We start from the raw sequence: 9,269 nt of genomic DNA on the forward strand, positions 1-9,269 counted from the left end.
ACATATGCGATGGTACTTAATGAATATGATGTCAGTTCGGTTGTCATCTGAGACATTCTCATCAATGATAGGATGACATAAACTCTACAGTGGAAAGTCTACACATCAGAGTTATCGGATTCACATGGAATTGTTGTTCAATTTAAATGTTTGAATATGAAATTATTCGTGATGGGATGAAATGTGATTTTAGCTTCTAAAATGTGAGAATTGGGTTTTTATGAGTGAATTAGGCCCGACTCAGTAGCCCGCCCACGTGAAGAGACATAGGTTGTTAATTATGAAACACACCCCTTTTCTCCCTCCACTATATAAAGCCTTGACGAAAATGTAACCTCCGGTTCCAAGTACGTGAGGTCTGCAGCCTCTGCGTTAAAAAGGACTAACATGTCAACTACAGAACTAAGCCAACATCAGCGTGAGCTTTGGTTGCGAATGGTATGAACTTTGAACTCTTATTCACTACAGAAGTGATACCTCCTAGACGTTGAGTTCGCAACAGCAGCTGCAAACGTAAATTAGGAAAGAACAGACCGAGTATCCCGTCTACTACACAACGACATTACTACAACGTATCCAATTTACCAGCAGAGACATTCTTCAAAGGACAAAGGACTCGGTTGGGCAACACGGCCTTCTATCTACCACCAACCTACCGAAGTGCAGCTCAGAGTAAATATTTATTGCATTTTCCTTTTCCAAATGGGCGGTAATTTAGAATGCATAGGATACTGTATTTACGATAGCATGGCTTCTTTCTTGGTTCCTCAAGTCTTCCAACTCTTTCACTTAAACCCAGCCCCCTTTTCTTTTGTGTAACCCGCTGTCATATCTGTTCCGCTAGGGACGTTTTCCTTTATGACATAATTTGTAATCAAGGTATGATTCATTCTGTGTATATGTAATTTTGTGTGATTAGTTAGGTATTGAGTACATAAATAATTAAACCCAATTTTGTATTGCTGATTCAACTTGTTAGCCAGGGTTCGTGAAGATAACCAAGAATTTACAACTTTCAGATGAGACTGAATTAAAGTGACGATTAATATTGACTGCTATTGATGTAAAATATTACTAGGTCTTTAAGAGTTTATTCGGAAGATAACAGCTCTATAAATATTATTTCGTGGTGCCCCGACTCTCTAGTTAATTACATTTACATGATTAGCTCAATCAGGTAATATTAATTACGGAGAAAGGATTTTATAGAATAGCATATTATATCACTTAATCCGGCATAGCCAAAGACACGACAAGTGGCAGCTTTTCAGTTTGCCCGTTTAACTGAACTGTGACCTCAGTGATGTCTCCCAGCGACAGATTCACCTGTATAAGTCTTTAACATGATATGTGCTGGCTGACGTGGAAGGTGTTTCAATGTCTTTTTGTAGACTGTCTGACATAAGAAATACAGCTGCCCTATGTCAAACTCCATACGCACCGGCTGCCCCCTAGCAAGGTGCAGCTCCCCAGCTACAGTCAGTATATCCAGTGTGACTTCCTCGTCTGAGTAACTCACATCTGTGTTCTCCTGCTCAAGAGCGTGAACATGTCTCTTTTTCTTTCATTGGAATGTCTTTTTCCACGTTTCAGTCATTTACGTTTTCTCTGAGCTATTTTTGTTTCTGCAGGCTCGTTTGATGTGGCCCTTTTACCACAGGCTCAGCAATCCATGTCCTTATACCAGCATGTAGATACCTAATGTCCCGCTTTGCCACAGCGGAAGCATGTGCCTCAATTTCCCAGTCTCTGATTTTCAGTTGCAACTCTGTGCACTCGTCCTGACAAACCCAACTGCTAAGCCTCTTTAGCAGCTAGTTCCATGGACACACTGACTTCAATAGCCTTTGCTAAGGTCAGATTACCTTCAGTCAATAGTCTTTTTTTGTGTAGCTTCACTCCATAGCCTACATACTAGACTGTCTCTAATGGTGTCATTTAGAACATCATGAAACTCTCAGTGCTCTGATAGTTTATTTAATGCAGTTTCAAACATTGTCACTGATTCTCCCTCTTCCTGATTTCTTCTGTGAAACCTAAACCTTTCAGCAATAACTAGTAGTTTTGGTGAAAAGTGTCCTTTCAGTATTTCCACAATATCCCCATACACCTTATTACCTGGCCTGTCTGTCTGTAGAAGGCTGCGTAGTAAATTAAATGTCTTTAGCCCCATTACACAAAAAAATGTAGGCACGCTTTAGTCCTCATATGTCATTTGCAAGAACAACATTTTCAAACTGTTCTGTAGGGTGATTTCCATCTTCTGTGACCTCTTTAGACATCTACCAACATATTAGCCCAACACATGATACATTTCTGAAATCCTCAAGATGTTTTCTAATCACACACAAAACAAATGTTTATATCATATTCACAGGAGTCAAAACCACATTTTAGTTTTCATTTGGTAGAGTGGGACAGCAGGTTAGATGAACTGAGCCATCATTATTAGACCCAATTGTACCCCGATGACAATTAAATAAAATGTGGGATTAGGAAACATCTGTGGATTTCGGAAATGTATCATGTGTTGGGCCAATATGTTGGATAGATGTCTGAAGAGGTTACAGGAGACAGAAATGCAAAAGGTCTCCCACTTTTTCTGAATTCACTCAAATAACAGTACTAATAACAGTACTACAAGGAAAAAAGGTACAGGATATAGTACTACATTAACCAGAGCCCTGCCTAACCTAAGTACAGGGCTCCCTAATGTAAACTGGATCTCTTTCCTCCATTGGAAAAGTCTATAAGACTGTCCCACTTTAGCTACTGCATGCAACTGGATCTCTTTCCTCCATTGGAAAAGTCTATAAGACTGTCCCACTTTAGCTACTACATGCTGTCCTACTTTATCACTTTAGGTAGCTATGGTTGGTAAAGTGGGACAACAACAAAACATTTCTGAATTACACAATTTAGACATAATGTTGACAACCTTTTTATGTATTTTGATGCACTAGTACATAGTGTGCACATAGCAATTTGGCACAGTGCATTATTTATGACAGTTTTATAACCTTAACATCAGAACATTAAAAAAAGCTGTGTGCTTCGGGGGGTGAGCATCCTGTTTGAAGCTTGCTCTGCCCCCCTTTATGATATCACACCAATGATGGAGACCAATCTGGAGACCAACCAGATTTCTTTTTTTTGAGAGGCCATGCTCTTACAATGGAAAGTATAGGGGCATATCCAAATCCAGCTCCCAGATTGCAATTCCTATGGCTTCCACTAGATGTCAACAGTCTTTTTTCCAAGGTTTCAGGCTTGTTTCTTCCAAAACGAAGAAGAATAATGAGTTTTAGTACTGTGATACAGACATGGAAATTATTGTATATGCGCGCGCGACGAAGAGGACGCACACCTGCAAATATCGCTTTCCTGCATTGTGTCCCACCACCCGCCAACCCCTCTTTTTACGCTTCTGCTACTCTCTGTTCATCATATATGCATAGTCACTTTAACGATACCTACATGTACATACTACCTCAATAAGCCTGACTAACAGGTGTCTGTATATAGCCTTGCTACTCTTTTTTCAAATGTCTTTTTACTGTTGTTTTATTTCTTTACTTACCTACACACACACACACACACACATACTTTTTTTTGCACCATTGGTTAGAGCCTGTAAGTAAGCATTTCACTGTAAGGTCTACACCTGTTGTATTCGGCGCACGTGACAAATAAACTTTGATTTGATTTGATTCCTATTGAACATACTTCTTTCCGTATGAAATATTATAGTTTAATTACATTATAGGGTATCTGAGGATTGAATAGAAACATATTTTGACTTGTTTCAACAAAGTTTAGAGGTAGCTTTTTGGATTCCTTTCTCTGCAGGTTGAACGAGTGGATTACTCAAATTGATGGCGCCAACTAAACTGACTTTTTGGGATATAAAGAAGGATTTTATCTAACAAAATGGCACTACATGTTGTAGCTAGGACCCTTTAGATGACAAATCGGAGGAAGATTTTCAAAAAGTAAGTGAATATTTAATTGCTATTTGTGAATTTATGGAACCTGTGCTGGTGGATAAATATGTTAATGTGGGGCGCCATCCTCAAACAATCGCATGGCATGCTTTCACTGTAAACGCCTATTGTAAATCGGACAGTGCAGTTAGATTAACAAGAATTTAAGCTTTTAACCGATATAAGACTCTTGAATGTACATAAATGTTTAATATCCATAATATTTATGATTATTTATTTGAATTGCGCGCCCTCCAATTTCACCGGAAGTTGTCAACAGGTGTCCCGCTAGCGGGACGCCTAGCCCATAACAATAGTTTAAACTTTCTCTTGTCAGACCAAGAAGTAAACGTGTTAAAATTAAGCTGTCCCAGTTCACATGATGTCCAACTCTTTCTGAATTCACCATATATGAGCACCACTGCTCAATACTTTCATCAAACTTTCAATAGGCTCCTGATTGGCACTCACTTCGATATTGTCCTCTAACACTGCAATGTTTTCCTCAGTCAAGTGATCTTGATTAATTTCACACGCTGACATTTTATCCTCAAGTTCGCTCATTGAGCAGTTTCTTTATTCTAAAATTCGTCTTACAGTTGAATAAATATCCTTTCCTTTAATCACTGTATATTCCTCCCTTTTTAATCATGTTGTTTTCCGCTCTGACGTCAGTCTGAAATCCTTTTCTGCTGTCCATGACGATGCTAACTCTCTCTCCTAGCTAGCTTGACTAGACACTTGCCTCTGCAATACACTATGCTATCAGTAGCCTAGACTGAAACACAGAAAATAACAGTTTTAAACTTGACAGTGGCTTGCGAAAGTATTCACCCCCTTGGCATTTTTACTATTTTGTTGCCTTACAACCTGGAATTAAAATTGATTTTTGGGGGGTTTGTATCATTTTATTTACACAACATGCCTACCACTTTGAAGATGCAAAATATTTTTTGTGATACAAACAAGATATAAGACAAAAAAAACAGAAAACTTGAGCATGCATAACTATTCACCCCCACCCAAAGTCAATACTTTGTAGAGCCATCTTTTGCTGCAATTACAGCTGCAAGTCTCTTGGGGTATGTCTCTATAAGCTTGACACATCTAGCCACTGGGAGTTTTGCCCATTCTTCAAGGCGAAACTGCTCCAGCTCCTTCAAGTTGGATGGGTTCCGCTGGTGTATAGCAATCTTTAAGTCATACCACAGATTCTCAATTGGAATGAGGTATGGGCTTTGACTAGGCCATTCCAAGACATTTACATGTTTCCCCTTAACTTCACTAGGGTAGGGGGCAGCATTCGGAATTTTGGATGAAATGCATGCGCAAATTAAACTGCCTGCTTCTCAGGCCCAGAAGATATGATATGCATATAACTGGTAGATTTGGATAGAAAACACTCTAATGTTTCCAAAACTGTTTAATTAGTGTCTGTGAGTATAACAAAACTGATTTGGCAGGCGAAAACCTGAGAAGAATCCATTCAGGAAGTAGTTTTTTGGGGGGTTTTGTAGTTTGCTATTCAATGCCATTACAGTATCCATTGACTTAGGACTCAAATTGCAGTTTCTATGCCTTCCGCTAGATGTCAACAGTCTTTAGAAATTGTTTCAGGCTTGTATCCTGAATAATGAGAAAGTAAGAGCAGTCTGAATGAGTGGACCCTAAAGTGTCACAGAGCTTTTTCATACGCGCAACCGAGAGAGTGCCTTTCTTGTTTACCTTTTAAATTGACAACGTTATTGTCCGGTTGAAATTTTATCGATTATTTAGGCTAAAAACAACCTGAAGGATTGAATATAAACATCATTTGACATGTTTCTATGAACTTTACGGATACAATTTGTATTTTTTTGTCTTCCTGTTTTGACTGCGTTTGATTACTGTGGATTACTGAAGAAAACGTGCGAACAAAACTGAGGTTTTTGGATATAAAGAGACTTTATCGAACAAAAGGAACATTTATTGAGTAAATGAATGTCTGCTGAGTGCAACCATATGAAGATCATCAAAGGTAAGAGATTAATTTTATCTCTATTTCTGACTTGTGTAACTGTTCTACTTGGCTGGTTACTGTTTGTAATGATTTGTCTAGTGGGCTATGTTCTCAAATAATTGTAAGGTATGCTTTCGCCGTAAAGCATTTTTTAAATCTGACACCGTGGTTGGATTCACAAGAAGTTAATCTTTAAACCTAAACCTATATGTTTTGTTTTCAGAATTTTTATAATGAGTATTTCTGTATTTGAATTTGGCGCCCAGCAGTTTCACTGGCTGTTGAAGAGGTGGGACGCTAACGTCTCACGTTTAAACCACTCGAGTGTTGCTTTAGCAGTATGTTTCGGGTCATTGTCCTGCTGGAAGCTGAACCTCCGTCCCAGTCTCAAATCTCTGGAAGACTGAAACAGGTTTCCCTTAAGAATTTCCCTGTATGTAGCGCCATCCATCGTTCCTTCAATTCTGACCAGTTTTCCAGTTCCTGCCGATGAAAAACATCCCCACAGCATAATGCTGCCACCGCCATATTTCACTGGTTCTCGGGGTGATGAGAGGTGTTGGATTTGCGCCAGTCATAGCGTTTTTCTTGATGGCCAAGAAGCTCAATTTTGTCTCATCTGACCAGAGTAAGTTCTTCCAAATGTTTGGGGAGTCTCCCACATGCCTTTTGGCGAACATTAAACATGTTTGGTGTTTAAGCAATGGCTTTTTTTGCCACTCTTCCATAAAGCCCAGCTCTGTGGAGTGTACGGCCTGAAGTGGTCCTATGGACAGATACTCCAATCTCCGCTGTGGAGCTTTGCAGCTCCTTCAAGGTCATCTTTGATCTCTTTGTTGCCTCTCTGATTAATGCCCTCCTTGCCTGGTCCGTGAGTTTCTTTTCATTTTTTTTATAATGGATTTAATGGTGCTCTGTGGGATGTTCAAAGTTTCGGATATTTTTTTATAACCCAACCCTGATCTCTACTTCTCCACAACTTTGTCCATGACCTGTTTGGAGAGCTCCTTGGTCTTCATGGTGCCACTTGCTTGGTGATGCCCCTTGCTTAGTGGTGTTGCAGACTCTGGGGCCTTTCAGAACAGGTGTATATGTACTGAGATCAAGTGACAGATCATGTGACACTTAGATTGACTTTATTTAACTAATTATGTCACTTCTGAAGGTAATTGGTTCCACCAGATCTTATTTAGGGGCTTCATAGCAAAGGGGTGAATACATACGCACACAATTCCTTTCAGTTTTTTTTATTTTTTAATAATTTTTTTAAACAAGTTATTTTTTTCCATTTCACTTCACCAATTTGGACTATTTTGTCTATGTCCATTACATGAAATCCAAATAAAAATCAATTTAAATGACAGGTTGCAATGCAACAAAATAGGAAAAATGCCAAGGGGGATGATTACTTTAGCAAGGCACTGTAAAAACCCGACTTCTTCCGGAAAGAAAAGTTCCTGTAGGTTGAAGACTTACTCGTCACCAATCTTTTGTCATATCTTGTGGGTTTCATAATCATGTCTTTATAACAATGGAATAATGATGAGACAGGAGAAATTTATCAGTTCAACCATTTATCTGGAACATGCTCATCTTAACACATGCAAAACTCCATGCTTTGTGACACAACCCCAATAGACAACAGTAGGAACTAGCACCAAACGCCCAGCTTCCTGAATCCCATCACCTATATGTATGAAAAGTACCTTGAGGGGGCAAGAAAAATAACACTAAATAAAATCATAATTATTGATGATGTTGTTACTGTCTGATTTTTAAGAAAAATCTGATGTTGATTTACTGTTACTGTTGTTGTCATTAGGCAGGTGAATGTTGTGGACACTGTTGGCTGGAGTGATTTTTCTGTGCAAGACACTCCAGTCTCTGAGCAGCAGGAGATCAGGAGATGTGCTGAGCTTGCCCCAGACGCTGTGTTGCTGGTGATCCCTGCAGACCTAGTCATCACTGACCAGTACCTATGCTCAGTGGACCAACACCTTGGTCTACTGGGGGACACAGTCCAGAGAGACACCATAGTGCTTTTCACTTTTGGAGACTTTCTACAACACCAGATCATAGAGCAACACATTGAGAGAGAGGAGGCCTTGTGGAGGTTTGTTAGCAGATGTGGGAACAGGTACCATGCTTGTTACAATAAGAGGAAAGGGGGTGGACAAGTAGAAGAACTATTGGAGAAGATCGACAACATGTTGGCAGAGACCAGCGCCGGACATTCTGTGGTGATGGGAGACGTTTCTCAGGTGCTGGAAGAGACACAAGAAGAAGAGGCTGAAGTTATCCAGAAACAATCAGAAACACTATTTAGGTGTGAGTACATTTTCTCACCAACTCAGTGGCCTTGTGGTTAGTGTCCGCCGGCCTTACGCAATGCTTACATTTTCTGACACTACTGTTGCACTTTTTAAGTGAAATATTTATATTTTTACAAGATAATTTTATCAGATCTCTTATAGGCAGGTCTCAGCAAACTGTTCATCACTAACAAAGAGGAATGTCCTAAAATGTTGACATTGATACAACCTTTTAGACTGAAAAGACACATTCTCATTACAGGTGCAGCTCAGCCGCTCTCAGAGTTGAGGATGGTGCTTCTGGGGGAGGAGGGGGGTGGAATGCTGTCAAGAGCTCTACAGGAAACACCATCCTGGGCATAAATGCATTTGGGCAGTGGACCTCCAAGCACCAGAAGGCACAGGCTGAGGTGGTAGGAAGGAGAGTGGTGGTGGTAGACACTTCTGGCTGGCAGAAGAATTCCACAGCTTTCTCACCCGAGCAAGATATTGTGCACTGGGTTTGTCAGTGTCCCCCAAACCTCATGTTCTCCTCCTGGTCATTAACGTGCTCATCATTCACAGACCCCCAGTGGAGGTCTGTGGAGCGGTGAACGGGGCTACTAGGGAACACCATGGTGCTGTTCACTGGAGCAGACATACTGCAGGGCACAATCATAGAGTACATGATCAAGGAAAAATAAAAAGTATTCAAAATCTTTTAAGAAATTGTGGGAACAGATATCACATTTTCAACTATAGGTACAGGGGGGATAGCTCTCAGGTCAAAGAGCTACTGGAGGATACCGAAAAGATGGCCCTGAAAACATTGAAATATTGTTCACTGTCTTCTGCCTCCTCTCTTTTCTGCCACAATGTTAGACTGTCTATCTTCTCCAGCAGCACTTTGACTTGGGAGTAGTGTTCAAACATCTTTTTGCTGAAAACATGGTACCTGTCTCCACATCTACCAACAAGCCATTAGAGATCTTCACC

The sequence above is a fragment of the Salvelinus alpinus genome, chromosome 18 (assembly GCF_045679555.1).
Source record: "Salvelinus alpinus chromosome 18, SLU_Salpinus.1, whole genome shotgun sequence".
Lineage (NCBI taxonomy): Eukaryota > Metazoa > Chordata > Actinopteri > Salmoniformes > Salmonidae > Salvelinus > Salvelinus alpinus.